Source organism: Leptodactylus fuscus, chromosome 7 (assembly GCF_031893055.1).
Source record: "Leptodactylus fuscus isolate aLepFus1 chromosome 7, aLepFus1.hap2, whole genome shotgun sequence".
Classification (NCBI taxonomy): domain Eukaryota; kingdom Metazoa; phylum Chordata; class Amphibia; order Anura; family Leptodactylidae; genus Leptodactylus; species Leptodactylus fuscus.
The window spans coordinates 24,862,179-24,881,058 of NC_134271.1; positions in this window are offsets into that span (position 1 = coordinate 24,862,179).

Consider the following 18,880-nt stretch of genomic DNA (forward strand, 5'->3'; position numbering starts at 1 on the left):
TTGGCAGCAGGGACCGCCTTGGCGTGATGTCATGGTGCGTGGTGAGGTTCCCGAGTTACCATGGAGACTGAGGAGAATTCTGTCCCCGTCTGGACTGTAGCGGGTGCGGGAGCCGCCTGTGTATATACAGTGTATGGGGGAGCCGCCTGTGTATATACAGTGTATGCGGGAGCCGCCTGTGTATATACAGTGTATGGGGGAGCCGCCTGTGTATATACAGTGTATGGGGGAGCCGCCTGTGTATATACAGTGTATGGGGGAGCCGCCTGTGTATATACAGTGTATGGGGGAGCCGCCTGTGTATATACAGTGTATGCGGGAGCCGCCTGTGTATATACAGTGTATGGGGGAGCCGCCTGTGTATATACAGTGTATGGGGGAGCCGCCTGTGTATATACAGTGTATGGGGGAGCCGCCTGTGTATATACAGTGTATGGGGGAGCCGCCTGTGTATATACAGTGTATGGGGGAGCCGCCTGTGTATATACAGTGTATGGGGGAGCCGCCTGTGTATATACAGTGTATGGGGGAGCCGCCTGTGTATATACAGTGTATGGGGGAGCCGCCTGTGTATATACAGTGTATGGGGGAGCCGCCTGTGTATATACAGTGTATGGGGGAGCCGCCTGTGTATATACAGTGTATGGGGGAGCCGCCTGTGTATATACAGTGTATGGGGGAGCCGCCTGTGTATATACAGTGTATGGGGGAGCCGCCTGTGTATATACAGTGTATGGGGGAGCCGCCTGTGTATATACAGTGTGTGGGGGAGCCGCCTGTGTATATACAGTGTGTGGGGGAGCCGCCTGTGTATATACAGTGTGTGGGGGAGCCGCCTGTGTATATACAGTGTGTGGGGGAGCCGCCTGTGTATATACAGTGTGTGGGGGAGCCGCCTGTGTATATACAGTGTATGGGGGAGCCGCCTGTGTATATACAGTGTATGGGGGAGCCGCCTGTGTATATACAGTGTATGGGGGAGCCGCCTGTGTATATACAGTGTATGGGGGAGCCGCCTGTGTATATACAGTGTATGCGGGAGCCGCCTGTGTATATACAGTGTATGGGGGAGCCGCCTGTGTATATACAGTGTATGGGGGAGCCGCCTGTGTATATACAGTGTATGGGGGAGCCGCCTGTGTATATACAGTGTATGGGGGAGCCGCCTGTGTATATACAGTGTATGGGGGAGCCGCCTGTGTATATACAGTGTATGGGGGAGCCGCCTGTGTATATACAGTGTGCGGGGGAGCCGCCTGTGTATATACAGTGTGCGGGGGAGCCGCCTGTGTATATACAGTGTATGGGGGAGCCGCCTGTGTATATACAGTGTATGGGGGAGCCGCCTGTGTATATACAGTGTATGGGGGAGCCGCCTGTGTATATACAGTGTATGGGGGAGCCGCCTGTGTATATACAGTGTACGGGGGAGCCGCCTGTGTATATACAGTGTACGGGGGAGCCGCCTGTGTATATACAGTGTACGGGGGAGCCGCCTGTGTATATACAGTGTACGGGGGAGCCGCCTGTGTATATACAGTGTACGGGGGAGCCGCCTGTGTATATACAGTGTACGGGGGAGCCGCCTGTGTATATACAGTGTACGGGGGAGCCGCCTGTGTATATACAGTGTACGGGGGAGCCGCCTGTGTATATACAGTGTATGGGGGAGCCGCCTGTGTATATACAGTGTATGGGGGAGCCGCCTGTGTATATACAGTGTATGGGGGAGCCGCCTGTGTATATACAGTGTATGGGGGAGCCGCCTGTGTATATACAGTGTATGGGGGAGCCGCCTGTGTATATACAGTGTATGGGGGAGCCGCCTGTGTATATACAGTGTATGGGGGAGCCGCCTGTGTATATACAGTGTATGGGGGAGCCGCCTGTGTATATACAGTGTGCGGGGGAGCCGCCTGTGTATATACAGTGTACGGGGGAGCCGCCTGTGTATATACAGTGTACGGGGGAACCGCCTGTGTATATACAGTGTACGGGGGAGCCGCCTGTGTATATACAGTGTATGGGGGAGCCGCCTGTGTATATACAGTGTATGGGGGAGCCGCCTGTGTATATACAGTGTATGGGGGAGCCGCCTGTGTATATACAGTGTATGGGGGAGCCGCCTGTGTATATACAGTGTATGGGGGAGCCGCCTGTGTATATACAGTGTATGGGGGAGCCGCCTGTGTATATACAGTGTATGGGGGAGCCGCCTGTGTATATACAGTGTATGGGGGAGCCGCCTGTGTATATACAGTGTATGGGGGAGCCGCCTGTGTATATACAGTGTGCGGGGGAGCCGCCTGTGTATATACAGTGTATGGGGGAGCCGCCTGTGTATATACAGTGTATGGGGGAGCCGCCTGTGTATATACAGTGTATGGGGGAGCCGCCTGTGTATATACAGTGTATGCGGGAGCCGCCTGTGTATATACAGTGTATGGGGGAGCCGCCTGTGTATATACAGTGTATGGGGGAGCCGCCTGTGTATATACAGTGTATGGGGGAGCCGCCTGTGTATATACAGTGTATGGGGGAGCCGCCTGTGTATATACAGTGTATGGGGGAGCCGCCTGTGTATATACAGTGTATGGGGGAGCCGCCTGTGTATATACAGTGTATGGGGGAGCCGCCTGTGTATATACAGTGTATGGGGGAGCCGCCTGTGTATATACAGTGTATGGGGGAGCCGCCTGTGTATATACAGTGTATGGGGGAGCCGCCTGTGTATATACAGTGTATGGGGGAGCCGCCTGTGTATATACAGTGTATGGGGGAGCCGCCTGTGTATATACAGTGTATGGGGGAGCCGCCTGTGTATATACAGTGTATGGGGGAGCCGCCTGTGTATATACAGTGTGTGGGGGAGCCGCCTGTGTATATACAGTGTGTGGGGGAGCCGCCTGTGTATATACAGTGTGTGGGGGAGCCGCCTGTGTATATACAGTGTGTGGGGGAGCCGCCTGTGTATATACAGTGTATGGGGGAGCCGCCTGTGTATATACAGTGTATGGGGGAGCCGCCTGTGTATATACAGTGTATGGGGGAGCCGCCTGTGTATATACAGTGTATGGGGGAGCCGCCTGTGTATATACAGTGTATGGGGGAGCCGCCTGTGTATATACAGTGTATGGGGGAGCCGCCTGTGTATATACAGTGTATGCGGGAGCCGCCTGTGTATATACAGTGTATGGGGGAGCCGCCTGTGTATATACAGTGTATGGGGGAGCCGCCTGTGTATATACAGTGTATGGGGGAGCCGCCTGTGTATATACAGTGTATGGGGGAGCCGCCTGTGTATATACAGTGTATGGGGGAGCCGCCTGTGTATATACAGTGTATGGGGGAGCCGCCTGTGTATATACAGTGTATGGGGGAGCCGCCTGTGTATATACAGTGTGCGGGGGAGCCGCCTGTGTATATACAGTGTATGGGGGAGCCGCCTGTGTATATACAGTGTATGGGGGAGCCGCCTGTGTATATACAGTGTATGGGGGAGCCGCCTGTGTATATACAGTGTATGGGGGAGCCGCCTGTGTATATACAGTGTACGGGGGAGCCGCCTGTGTATATACAGTGTACGGGGGAGCCGCCTGTGTATATACAGTGTACGGGGGAGCCGCCTGTGTATATACAGTGTACGGGGGAGCCGCCTGTGTATATACAGTGTACGGGGGAGCCGCCTGTGTATATACAGTGTACGGGGGAGCCGCCTGTGTATATACAGTGTACGGGGGAGCCGCCTGTGTATATACAGTGTACGGGGGAGCCGCCTGTGTATATACAGTGTATGGGGGAGCCGCCTGTGTATATACAGTGTATGGGGGAGCCGCCTGTGTATATACAGTGTATGGGGGAGCCGCCTGTGTATATACAGTGTATGGGGGAGCCGCCTGTGTATATACAGTGTATGGGGGAGCCGCCTGTGTATATACAGTGTATGGGGGAGCCGCCTGTGTATATACAGTGTATGGGGGAGCCGCCTGTGTATATACAGTGTATGGGGGAGCCGCCTGTGTATATACAGTGTGCGGGGGAGCCGCCTGTGTATATACAGTGTACGGGGGAGCCGCCTGTGTATATACAGTGTACGGGGGAACCGCCTGTGTATATACAGTGTACGGGGGAGCCGCCTGTGTATATACAGTGTATGGGGGAGCCGCCTGTGTATATACAGTGTATGGGGGAGCCGCCTGTGTATATACAGTGTATGGGGGAGCCGCCTGTGTATATACAGTGTATGGGGGAGCCGCCTGTGTATATACAGTGTATGGGGGAGCCGCCTGTGTATATACAGTGTATGGGGGAGCCGCCTGTGTATATACAGTGTATGGGGGAGCCGCCTGTGTATATACAGTGTATGGGGGAGCCGCCTGTGTATATACAGTGTATGGGGGAGCCGCCTGTGTATATACAGTGTGCGGGGGAGCCGCCTGTGTATATACAGTGTATGGGGGAGCCGCCTGTGTATATACAGTGTATGGGGGAGCCGCCTGTGTATATACAGTGTATGGGGGAGCCGCCTGTGTATATACAGTGTATGGGGGAGCCGCCTGTGTATATACAGTGTATGGGGGAGCCGCCTGTGTATATACAGTGTATGGGGGAGCCGCCTGTGTATATACAGTGTGCGGGGGAGCCGCCTGTGTATATACAGTGTATGGGGGAGCCGCCTGTGTATATACAGTGTGCGGGGGAGCCGCCTGTGTATATACAGTGTGCGGGGGAGCCGCCTGTGTATATACAGTGTATGGGGGAGCCGCCTGTGTATATACAGTGTGCGGGGGAGCCGCCTGTGTATATACAGTGTATGGGGGAGCCGCCTGTGTATATACAGTGTGCGGGGGAGAGTATGGCGGGGTCTACATGGGTACAGCTCAGCGGCCATTAGTCTGGGCATGCGCACGAGAATGTCACTAGTGATCTGAGTATATAATGTACATGATAGTATTGGCACGCGTGTCATCCTGTTGTAAATGTGCTCAGGGAGGACAGCGCGCGCCTTTCCCAATTTTTTGTGACCTGAGCCCCTTCTCAGACATGAGCAGCCTCAGTGGGTTCCAATCTGACCAAGGACAACGTCTGCAAGGACTTCGTATGTTCTCGCTTTTGTGGGTTTCCTCCAGGAGTGGGAGCAGAAGGGAGAAGTATAAGAGCTTCCTATATATTTCCCATTCCTTTTGTATCCATACTTTGCTTTGGCTCAAAAAAATGCAACAAAATCTGCCACATAAAAAGCTGCGTTTCTGCAACGTGGGGCCTCAGCCTAAAAGTGGTTGAAGTACAGCGCTCGGCCATCTCTGGCACTCAAATTGAAATGAATGGAGTGTAGCACATGCTGCCCGACCACTTCGCTATTCAGAACAGTGGATGAAAGACCCCTGTTCTCCTGATCGGTGGGGGTCTGAGTAGTCGGACCCCACTGATCTGCAAGTCGTCCCATGGATAGGGAATAAGTTTTATGGGACAACCCTTTAAAAATTACCTTTCATGTTCTCTAAGACAGATTATACATCATTACAAAACTGCCAGTGCGCCAAATTCAGCACACTGTTACTTTTACCTGTAGGTTCCCCGTTTACATACCTCCCAACTTTTGAAGAACTGAAAGAGGGACAAAATGTGCGGCATGCGTAGCGCACCGTGGAAAATTTAGCCCTGCCCACTTTTGTGTTGACTCCGCCCACTCGTTAATTTTTCATGTGCCCGCACACAGTATAATCCTCCTACAGTCACTCGTAAATTATATGTCCCCCCTCTATCTCTACCCCAGTTTCATATACACCCTTCATCTGCCCCCAGTTTCATGTCCCTCTTCCATCTCTGCCCCCAGATTCATGTCCTTCCATCTCTGCCCCAAGTGTCATGCCGTCCTCTCCATCTCTGCCCCCAGTTTCATGTCCCTCCATCTCTGCCCCCAGTGTCATGCCGTCCTCTCCATCTGCCCCCAGTTTCACGTTCCACCTCCACATTAAACTTACCTTCTCCTCCACTCCCTCGCCGCTCACTGCGCACCTCTCTCGCTGACACATATGCGGCTGAAGCGAGGAGCTGACCTGTGTCAGCTCCTCGCTTCCCCACTGCCGCCGGTCTCCCTGACACATATGCGGCTGAAGCGAGGAGCTGACCTGTGTCAGCTCCTCGCTTCCCCACTGCCGCCGGTCTCCCTGACACATATGCGGCTGAAGCGAGGAGCTGACCTGTGTCAGCTCCTTGCTTCAGCCGCGTATGTGTTCAACTCAGATCTGCGTCCTCTGGACGCAGATCTGAGTTGAAATCGTGACATACCTCCCTCCAACCGGGACCGCGGGACATGTCACCCAAATCGTGACTGTCCCACGGAAATCGGGACGGTTGGGAGGTATGCGTTTACAGTGATATTGGTGCTGTTATTTTTGGCTACCGATATGACTGTATTGTTAGGGTGGCCAGCCATACAGCTAAGGCTGAGGTCACATCTCCGTCAGTCTTCAATTGGATACTCTAGCAGTGACTGCCGAAAATCACTTTTGTAAGTGCGACTTTTTTGTCTGGCAGTTTCAATGTAAAATAATGGACACCCGACGGATCCCATTGTAATAAATGGGGTCTGTCGGGCACTGCTATTTTGGTGGTCTGTGTGTCTGTTGTTCTGGTCCTCTGACCAGGTGCAGATATGAACATAGCGTATGTGTCATTACTAGGTGATAGACAGAACACTTGCATAGTAGCACAGGGCAGCACGGTGGCTCAGTGGTTAGCACTGCAGCCTTGCAGCGCTGGAGTCTTAGGTTCAAATCCTGCCAAGGGCAACATCTGCAAGGAGTTTGTATGTTCTCCCCGTGTTTGTGTGGGTTTCCTCTGGGTACTCCGATTTCCTCCCACACACCAAAGACATACTGATAGTGAATGTAGATTGTAAGCCCTATATGGGACAGTGACTGGCAGAATATGATGGCGCTATATAAGTAAGCATAATAAATAAATAAAATAAATATTGTATTGTAAAGCAGAGTGTTAAGAGATGGCACCGACCTGTAAGGCCAAGGGCGGCCCCCAGGAACACTAATATCTCTGAAATTGGGACAGATAGACAAAAGTGAAAGTGCCCTGAATGCAGCCTTATGGTTGTCTTCAAAGAGCAGTTGCTAATTTGGCAAACGTATAAATGTAGCTCTGCCAGTTCTGTGTAGTTCTGTGGCCACCACAAGGGAGCGCTGTACAAGAAGCTGAAGAATTCCGGGATATAACATCCTGGTGTTCTTCAGAGTCATGACGCAACGTACAGTGCCACCTAGAGGCAGCAGGAAAGGGCAGCCTGCACAGGAGTGTGGATAGGTTTTTAAGTTATCGCTCACTACCTATTACGATATTAAAATAGGTAGCAGCCAATTTAAAAAAAAGAATGCCAACCCCCAGATCATGCAGTGAGGTGCCGCTATTGCCTCAGGTCACTTCATTGCAGATGCGGTCCTTGGTCGCGAGATGCTGCTGCAATACTGTGCAAGCGGCCATTTTCTCGTGGCCTGTGGACATGCGCAGTCTGCTCTGCCCAAGGCCCGAGGCCTAGAAGTTACAAGTCACCGCCTGAAGAAGAGGCTGAAGATGATGCTCCTGACGAAGATGGAGGCGGCGCTGGAGAGAGTTCTCTCGCAGCATTTAGGACGCCCCCAGTGCTGTCTGAGTGCAGGGGCCCGCCCCCAGTGCTGCGAGAGACACAAAGCTTTGTGTCTGACAAAAAGTTAAAGGGGTATTCCAGCCCCAAATTGAATTTTCATATTGATCCGGTCCACGGGAATAGCTCCATACACTGTAAAATCCTGGACATCACTGTATAGAATTTGCTGCTAATGTCCTGGTACTAAGTAAAATAGGACCCCTTTAGAGGGTCCTAGAAATACATATATTTATATATATATATATATATATATATATATATATATGAGCTTCTTTCTTGAATAAATCGCTGGAGGTTTATAGTCACTTCATTGTACACAGGAATGCCAGATATGTGACTTGTATAAATTCACCACGTAACCCTTCTACGTGCTCTCAGTCACTCCTGCCACACACACCCACAGAGAACCCATTTCCTGAATATAACACACACCACTAAAAGTCTCACTCTACTAACATAATAAATGAGCTGTGACTCCATATCCTGTATTATTGGATATTTTCCCAGCTATATACATGTCGATCCCTTCACAACCCGCAACATTAAGAAATAAAATGGTATAAGAGTCCTCCACTGATGCCTCTTAATAACGCGGCAGCCAAAGACGTCCTCACAAGTCTTAGGGGGCGTTCACACTACCGTCGGTGTCCAACATGTAGTGTCCGCTCTTAGTGTCCGCTCAAAATCTGTCACGGACACTAGGAGCGGACACTAGATGTGTCCGTGACACCTGTCATTCAAATGAATGGGCATCGGGTGCGTTCTTTTGCACTCCGTGCCCGTCCTTCTCTGTCCGCAAGAGAAGATGTCCGACTTCTCAAGCGGACAGAAAAACCCTGCATGCAGGGTTCGCCCCCCAGTACTAGTCTATGGACGAGTCCTGTTTTGGGGGGTGGGGGTTCCTCACTGCCCAGCTAGACTCAGGGACACCCTTCTGACAGTGGGCAGACATCGGTGCTGTTATAACCCGGAGGCACGTAACAGCCAACATTGTGCTGAATTCAACACACCAACTTTCTAACGGTATATAAAACCGCATGTGCCTGAGGACATGAAAGGTTCTCTTTAACAGTGAACAGTGGAAACATTTTCCCATATACCCTCTCAATAAAATGAATAGTTTTTTAATACTTTGGGGAAATTTGTTAGCCCAACTACTCTAGCATTATCATTATCAGAACAACCCCCTTTCTCCCATGTGACGTCATGTATGCCACATCCTGCGTCTCATTGTAACCTGATTTGGGCCGCCCTCCATCTGCTTTCTACTGTGTCCATCCCTATACGTAAAGGAGAGATTTGCGCAGTAGACACTAGTAAGACAGTCATAGAGGTGCCCACCCACTTTAGAGAAGCGCGAGCCATTGGATGTGATATGGTATACACGACGTCACAGGAATGGGGCCAATCTGATAACAATATATTCCAAATTTGCTTCAGACGGCCTGAATATTTCACTAGCGTAATAAATAGACACTGTTTGTGTTCTGGACAATCTCTTTAATAATCTTTAATATAATTTTGGCTTCATGCGGCCACCACTAGGGGGAGCTAAAGACACTTGAACTCATATACAGCTAGTGTCTAGCTGAATACAACTTAGAGTACAATAGAGTTCAGCCTCCATTTTTGCGGTGTTGCTTAGAAGGCGAGAGCTGACTCTCTCTGCCTCCACTATGGGGCGCTCTTCCTCAGGGTGTCATTTATAGACCCCATTTTCAACCACCTCAAGACCAATCTAGTCACATCTCTGGCATTTCTTTTCTAGTTTCCCGCGGTCTTAAGACACGCCCCTTTCTATAAAACCACGCCCACCTACGTCAGGCAGCTACTGGGGTACGTGCGCATTGACACAGTCCTCATGGCAAAACATTCCTAACCTCTGGTTTGGACTCTCCCACCTCACACATGGAGGCTTCCGTTTCCAATACCATACAATTATACACGACAACTGTATCTTGTGCGGAATTAAGAAGTCGCAGTGGTTACTACTATGTAAGTGAAAACCACAGCTGTGTACTAGGACTCCTAAGTGGAGAATTCTGTAATCGACGTCTATCGAGACTAATCAGGTTCCACCTCTGGGTGGGGTGTCACTTGGTACACTCCTTAATGGAAGACGTGCAGAATCGAACGCACCGCACCCCAACCAGCAGGGTGGGAGGAGAGCTTGGAGCTGTGGCACGCCCATTTCTATCCTTATTGGTTGTTATGTAGAAATGGGCGGGGGACTTCGGAGCGTTGCTGAAATCTGATTGGCTATTCAACTACAGAACCAGAAGGGCGGATGAAGCTGTTGCGGGTGGCAGGTGGTGTGGGCAGGACTGGTCCAGCTGTAACTTACTGTGTGTTTGATGCATCCTGGGCTAGGAAACTTTTAGCTTTAATTCTACTGTATTAATCTGAATGGAGATGTCAGCGGAGAGAAAAGCAGGCAGTACTGGAGAATGCAAGTAAGTGGCCCCAGGTGGGGAGTGCTGAGGGGTCTGCTATTGTATAGTTTATGTATACTCCATATCTATGTGTGCTGTATATATTATATGTAATAGGTCAGAATCTGGGCCAGTGCTATATAATATTTCCAGAAATAAGATATGTATGAAATAAGAAAATCAATGCATTTATATACACTGAGGTCATAGGTCACATATATATATATATATATATATATATATATATATATATATATATATATATATATATATATAACAATGGTATCATAAAGATTGCAAGAAAAAAAGCCAAAACACACACACACACACATATATATATTATATGCTTTCAAGGAACAATTCTATCTATTGGGTGACGTTCACACTGGGAATATATTCTGCAGATTTTCCACATTTTGAAGTAGATTTATACAAATCCAATCCACGTGCTGCGCACAGGAAAACCCACCGTAGATTGATCTGCGGTGCCCGTATTAAACCTGCAGCCTGTCGATCGATGTTGTGCATTTACCCCGTACATAGTGTGAAATCTGCAGCAAATGTGCAATTCCGTTATCCATTAAGAATTAAAAAGTTAATTTTTGCCGCCGTAGATTTTTTTTTGCTGTGGAAAGTCTGCAGTATAGCGTTCCCTATATGTGATTCTTTGTATCAAGTACAAAGGGTTAACAGATAGCACCTATGTCCGCATAGCCGCAAAGCAAATCTTGTAATTCTGAGTATGGACATGCATTAATAATTACAAATTCGCTATTCGCTCACCAGAAATTTTTTTTAGAATGCTATTGAGAATTTACATTAAAATTATACCAATCGTATATGAAGGGCGGTCTGTAAACTATATGGTAACCTGATTCCAATATTATATGTCTGATGTAAATAGGGCTACGTATATACAGTATGTGAAAGGGAAGCAGAGTCCTGTCATGTCCATATTGAATCTATAGAATGTGTCAAGCCCCCTGCTGAGGAATGTAGGAGTTCCCAGTATGTAGAATGAAGCGTCTGCAGAACTCAGGGCAGAGTTATTGCATAAAATGGCTATATATATATACACACAGTCCTGCTGCATGTCAGTGACTATATGTGGAGAGCATGTTATCATACTGCCAGCGTAATAGATTCCCTGAATGTACAAGGTTATGTTCTACTTTATAATGCTACATATTCAGATCCCTATAGGTGCATTATAAGGTGCTGTATTACTAGGCTGCTGTAACATACTGAAATTTCCCCACTGTGGGACTATTAAAGGATTATTTTATCTTATGCCTGGTCTCTGCCAATAACTATATCGCATAAGGCCGTATGTGGTTATACTGATACCATATAAAATAGATATAATAGCTGTCAACATTTTATTGATTCTCGTGGAAATGAAGACAATTGGATCCTATAGAAGCAGAGTCATTGCTAGCACATATCCCACCGAAGACAATGACGTAAATGGCAAACCTCTCCGCTTGGGGTTTAGACCTACTTTACACCATGTCCCATAAAAGTGACTCATTTCTATCCCTGTCACAGCAGGTAAGCCATAGAGGTAAATAGTGAAGACCAATAAAACTGTTTGCTTTAGGGTGTGAGACAGGTGTGACTCAGTGTGTATATGTATATATATATATTATAGGTCCGTCTTCAGTACTGACATTTAGGGTGACACCTGTGTTGACCCTTCCAGATGTTTTTCTGGAAAAAAAAGTTCTCAAAGGCAGGTCTATTACCCCAAAAGTTGACTTAGCTAAAGTGTTGTGGGCCCGGGTGCAATCTTTTGTCCGAGGCCCCCTACCTCATCCCTACAGTGAATTCTTGATAGTGATGGTTACGGGTGCTAAGGAGTTTAATCCACCTTAGTGTGGTTCGGGGAATCTGTGAGTCTCCTTGGTTTATGGGCCGGATAGAAGCTGCAATCTCAATACTGATGCCAGTGCTTATGGGCCTCCCTAAGGCTCCTGGGCCCGGTGCAACTGCACCCCTGCTGGAAACCCCAACTTTCCCTGAATTCACTTCAGTGTGCGGGTTTGCTAACATGTGGCCAAAGCAGTTTCCAGTCCCTCAAACAACATTTCCGATCAATGATTATCAGACAGTACAGGACACATCTCCCACTAAACCAAGATTGCCTTGATATGGTTGTCCCCCTGTCTTCAAGGTTACTGTTCTCTACAAGGACTGAAGGAGACAGCTTCAGTAGGAGTCACTGCAAGTACCAAAAATCAGTTGAGGCCATTCAAGTGGCAGAACAGGGCAGGACTGGTAAACTAAACCTATTACATAGTTGACAATCTGGGTGTTGGTGAGAAGCACAAACAATCCTTTAAGGGAATGTGTCACCACAAAATGGCCTTATAACCAAGTTTGCATGTTAAGCATATCTTTTATTTTCCATGGAAATATCTATACTATATCCTGCAATTTTCTCTCTGGCAACTAAGCATAATAATAGACTGACACTTGCCAAATCTGTAGGGCTTTTCTTTGCACAGACACATCATTACTTCACAGACAGACAGGATTACAATAGAAGATAACACCTCTGGCTGACCCATCATTTTATACACGACTAACAATAGATCACGTCATGGCTTATTTACTCCCTTTCATACTCAGGGCATGACTAGAAAACTCTCATAAACCTTAATGAGTCAGCTCCAGTCTATTGCTACGTATGGCCATGACAGTGCAGTAAAGCAGATCACTAAATGCTGTTTACAGAGTAGAGGAGAAGTTCAGGCAAGATGGTGGCCCTCATGTAGGTTTTTGCTGTCCGCTTGAAAAGTCGGACATCTTTGGGAACGGACAGTTAAGGACAGGCACGGACAGTAAAAGAAGGCACCCGATGTCCATTTAAATGAATGCAAAATGTCACGGACACAGCTAGAGTCTGATGCTAATGTCCGCGCAAGATATTTAACAGACATTAGCAGCGGACACTAGCGGTCGGACACTGACGGTAGTGTGAACGCCCCCTTGATGGTACCTTCATGTGTTGCAAATGGCGTATTTTATCACCTGTGGTTTGCAGCAAAAAATTTGTAGTGAAAACCTTGTCCATGTGGATTCTGTGTGATATTAGATTTGTGTCTTTAGCGTTGGAGTTGCAAGACTTGTGACTACCTTGGTTGGTTTTGTTTGCAACATTCAATAGACTGCAAAGTCCTCTAATCCCCCTCCTCACCAGCCTACGTCATGGAGGATATCGGAGTGGGGTTTTTTCAAACTGGTTATTGAATGGAAAATTGTACTGACCGTATCGATCTCCGGTTGCTCCCATAGTCGGGTCCAAGCTGGTCTCTCTGGGCACATAGGGGGTACTTGCTCGGTCCATCACCAGTGGATGACTGAGTGTTATAAGCCAATAAGGACCCTGAATGCATCAGGATGGGAGCAACGGGGATCGGTAAGGTGAGGATTATCTCCACTAGTTAGTTTATGCTATCTTACCCTCTACTACCAATTGGACAACTCCTTCAAGGAGGCCATACAGCCTTGGGGAACTTATTCCCAAGTGCTTATTAATCTGTAAGTATCATTTGACCCTGTTTGCTGGTGGAACACGATGTCTCTCAATGAGCCCCTTTGACTAGTTGGGAGTGACTAGGGTGGTCGCAGGCTACCTTTACGCAAAGTCAGCACATTACGAATTTTATATTTAGCTGCAGAACTGCAAACATTTTCCCTATATGTTGAACCAGGTAAGAAAAAAGCAGAAAAAAATGCAGCAAAAACTGCGTGAAAGTCGATGCAGAAACAAAACGCTGCGCTCTGCAGCGTGTTTTAGCCATGGTTTGCTACGTGGGGCTTAGCCTTAAAGTACTTTGTGTCTTAACGCTAATACAAGATTAGAGAAGAAGACTCAGTGAACAGTAGGAGAGAACCCCTGTCTGTACCTGTCATATAGCGGGGAGTCTGTCACTACGAATATTCCTCCACCGCATTATAAATGTGATAGTCCAGGAACCTTGACTCCTGACGTAGTATGTCCAGTAGACACTAAGGATAAGCCATCAATCTTTGAAACCGGATGACCCCTTTAAGGTTATAAACATCCAGTATATTAAGGGGTTAAATAACCAGTCTCTGTTTCTTGTCCATTTATATATTTACAATATTCTACCTATCAGGTGTAAGCATATTACATATTACATATCGTGTATTGATATGCACTTATCTGCTATTTCAGGCCCCTTGCTGTGATGATGATGATGATGAGGAGCCTGAAGATTCTTCCGCGAGACCCGAAAACATCTGCAAGCATTGTGTGTCCAGATGCAGGTGAGCCACTGACTAACGCACATTGCGCTGCTACCTAAATGCCACTGTGCGTGTGACAGCGGCTAACCAGCCTCTTGGAATGGCGCTACCACTCCTGACACGAAGGTGCGGCTCACACTCGCTGGTTTTTGGACTCTCCATTCCTTTCTGCCGTTGGATAATTTTAGTATTCCAGTATAACCTCTCTCTGCTCGCTGTGGTGATGGGGTAGGATGTCTTATACAGTATATTGTCTCCAATTAGTCAGATCTCCGCAATGATGTTCCATATTCCCTGCATGTTAGATGAAAATTGTCACCAGTGATTTGAAACTTGCATAGACAATCCATTATGAGTAAGTTTACTAAACTTTTTACGCCAGTTTTGGCGTGTTTTTCGACGTGTAGCTTTTTGCACCGCTTTCTTTTTCCTGAGTTGTCTTGGCCCAGAAAACCGCCGTGAGCTATAGCAGACATCTATACCAAACCTTGTCTGGCATCGATTTCAGTTCTGGCACACAAGACCTCCCAAAATACACCAGAGTTACCCCTCGTTCATATCTGTGTTTTGTAATGCGTTCAGGGAGTCCACATGGGGACTCCCGAATGGACTACTAAATGCATTTGCAAGCGGTGTGCAGTGAAAGCACACAGACCCCATAGACTATAATGGGGTCCATGTGCTTGCCGCGAGATCTCCGCACGGAACAGGGAAATAAATTGTAAAGTGCTTTGCTGTCGGCATGTTCCCTGTGGAGATCTCGCAGCAAGCACATGGACCCCATTATAGTTTGCAAATACATTCGGTAGTCCTTTTGGGGAAGGGGGGTCCCCATGCGGACTCCCCTGAATGGAATATCAACGCAGATGTGAACGAGGCCTTATTAAGAGGCCAGAACTTCCTAATACATTTGCCACCAGCACTTGCTATATCAAAACCGGCACACGTTGGACTGGTCTCTGGTGGCGGGCGGTGCAGGCCCTCAGTCTACAGCAAGAGTCTTAGGTATTGCTGTAGTCGGGGGGGTGTTTGATCCCTGTGCCCGGCTGGAGGAGCCTCTGATCCTTAATAGTTAACACTTTACCTACTGGATTGGTCATTTATTACACTCATGCTTCTTATACTTTTTGTTTTCATTGACACGTTATGCACTTAAAGGGATGATGTAAAAAAAATAGGTCAAATTTTTAAAATAAAGAAAAACTTTCTTCTCTGGCTCATACATTACTGTTACATTTCTAGTATTTCTGTCATTTGTGTCTTGGGACATATATTTAATAAACTTAATTGTGGAAATATTACTCTTGGTATTTTTTTTTACTTTTTATTTCATGTTTTAATATGCAGTAAATATATGTCGTATTTTAGGCCCGTAGGACAACCACTTCACAGTTTACGTGGATTCAATGACAGCAAATTGTCATCTTCGTAGAATAACTTTTTTTTTTTTTTTTTTTTAAATTCGCCTGTTTTTGATCATTTTACCAGCAGAGGGCAGCGTGGTAATCGAAACTGTATTATATGTGTGATAATAACACAAGCGTACTGAGCATCATACTCTTATATTGCTAAAGCTAAACAGTGTAACTAAGAATTATTATTATTATTATATGCAGTTTTTGGCACAATTGTTATTGCTGTTTTGGATAAAATAAGAATTGTTTGTATTTTTAGAAATACCACAGCTTTGGAGAAGAAAAAGCTCTTTTAAAAAAAAAATAAAAAAAAAAATGTAGATTTGTGAGCCCCATATATGTCTTTGTAGAATGGGAAGAAATCCATGCAACCACATACAAGCTCCTTGCAGATGTTGTTCCTGGTGGGTTTTGAACCCAGGACTCCAGCGCTGCAGGGCTGCAGTGCTAACCACTGAGCCACCGTGTTGCCCCTAGAAGAAGAAGCTCTTGTGAACACCGGTTATGGTTATAGTTGCCATTCCTGAAAGTTTTCTTGGCGGATCATTGGTTTCCATTATAACGGAGGACGATTGACAGGGCGTAGGCTGGATTATATATCACTACAAACATCCTTTATAAAACTCAGCAGTCACTATTTTATGCTGCCCTTAGGGTAAGTTCACACACAGTTTTTTGGTCAGGGTTTTGAGGCCGTATCCTCCTCAAAACCCTGACAAAAAAGATGGCTCCCATTGAAATCAATGGGAGCCGCTTAGGTCTTTTATTCCAGGAGCCGTTTCTTCCGGCTCCCAGCAAAAAAGCAGCGAGATGTTCATTCTTCAGGCCGAGTCGCCTCGTGACATCCACCTGAAGACACTCCCTCCTCGGACTAGGCCCTAATCCGGAGCGGAGTGCGCGGCTGGATGCCGGTACAGTGTATCGGGTCTCCATCTAAATCTGAATATCTATTGAGATTGTATTTGTTACGAGAGACTGAAACTATTTGTCATTTATTATCCATTATGCTCCAATTCCTACCGCCAGATACTATATACGTAGTATTACTCATAACCCTCCAGGGCTAGCTGACCTCACATGCCTCGAAAGCTAAGCACGAGTATCTTAGTAGTCATCCGCATGTGTCGCCCCTTCCAAGTGTAACACATTAGACACTTCTTATACAATGTAGTGCGAGGGAACTCCATATAATAAGCAGAGCTACATATTAGTCAGCCATTTCCCGAACATGACGTGTTATCCCGAGCAGATCCTTATCGGTACATGGTGAGGTCACCATTGCAGGGTTACGGGAAACACTATCATTAGTTACATAGGATTCTGTGACGCTATGAGGATTGTCAACTGGTTAAAGGGGTTGTTCAGCATTACAAAACTATGGCTGCTTTCTTAACACAAGGCCACTCCTGCCAATGTGTTGGACAAGCATGGCATCGTTTTTGGCTTTGTAATCCTGGACTTTATTCACATTCGAGGTTGGGTTACCTTAAATATTTTGCTTCCTCCCAAATGTCCCCTATATAATTACATTACAGTTGGCTGTGCGTGACAATGTTAAGATGGGATGTATTCATGAAATGGGGCTAATGTGCCACCCAAAAAATCCGGACTGATTCGCAGACACAAAGTATACTAGAATGTTCCATATTCTTACACTTTGATTAAAGGGAACAGGTCATGAAAATTTGGGACATTGAACCTTCAGCATGTTCTTAAGGATCAGTGTATGGTAAAGGGGCCTACCAACTCTAGGGGGGTTTAATAATAAAGCCCCAATTCTTACCAAGTGATGTTCCCTTAACGTATGTGCACGGAAGCTGAAGTCTACTGCGCATGCGCAGGTATCCCATATATCAATAGGCAGTACAGCTTTCTCTTCCCCCTGGCTTTTTGGAACATTAAACCACCAGTCCAAACACAAGGACCTGCTTATGTTTAGTGACCTAAAGTCATTTGACAAATTGCCTTTAAGCGCCATATTACTGCAATATGGAGCAGGTCCTACTTGTGTCCACATATGCTGCGCAGACTTACCCATACAAGTGTAGGGGATCATACCAGTCTCTGTAGGATCTGTGAGTGTGGAGGACATACTGACGCAATACAGACATGTTTTATTGTGGAATATGTATCCGTTTGGTCACGCACTAAAATCCACTACAGTCATGTACATGTAGCCTAAGGCCTTATTCACACATCAGTGTTTTGCATCAATGTACAGACTACATAGAAGTAGGATATAATGGAAAGGTTTGCTCCTCTTCTGGTTTTTACACACAGACACTGACCAAAACATTGACATGTAAATAAGGCCTAAAGGTGACCTGTCATCTCTCCTCATAAGATAATCCTTTAATAGTCCCACAAAATTTCAGTATGTTACAGCAGATAATACAGATACAGGATAATACACAGTAATATATTACGGAAGTAGACACATATGCTGAGAAGAGAAATATTACTAGGAGACTCATGTTTTTGTTTCCCCATATAAGGCCCGGTTCACATCTGAATTCGGTATACCGTTCGGGGAATCCTCTTGGGGACGGAATACCGTAGGCAGTATGGAGACTTACAAGTCATTCCTGCTCCGCTAGGGATTCTGGTAAGTCTCCGTACTGCCTATGTAGGCACACACTCTCCCTGATGTGTACAATTATCCCCTGACCCTGGTCTATAGTCTCTCACTCTGCCAAATCAGTATCCCTGCGCTATGCTGAGGAGGCCCAATAGGCCGAAACAGCGCTGTCCATAGCTGGGAATCTGTTCCTTTTGGAATAGAAATACTAATTTGGCAATGAAATCCGCATCATGATAGTAGGCTTTATAAGTGAGTCATGCATGATGTTAAGGATACTGCCCTCTAGAGGGCGGCGTACAGAGTGCACTGTTCTCCTAATTACATCCTAGAGAATAGTTTTGCATATTTTTTACCCAGAATCCCTAGCGGAGCAGGAATGACTTGTAAGTCTCCGTACGCCTGTGTAGGCACACACTCTCCCTGATGTGTACAATTATCCCCTGACCCTAGTGAAATGGAAATAACAGAAAATTATTGCCATTGAGAAATATGATTCAAACAAAAAAAAAAAAAAAAG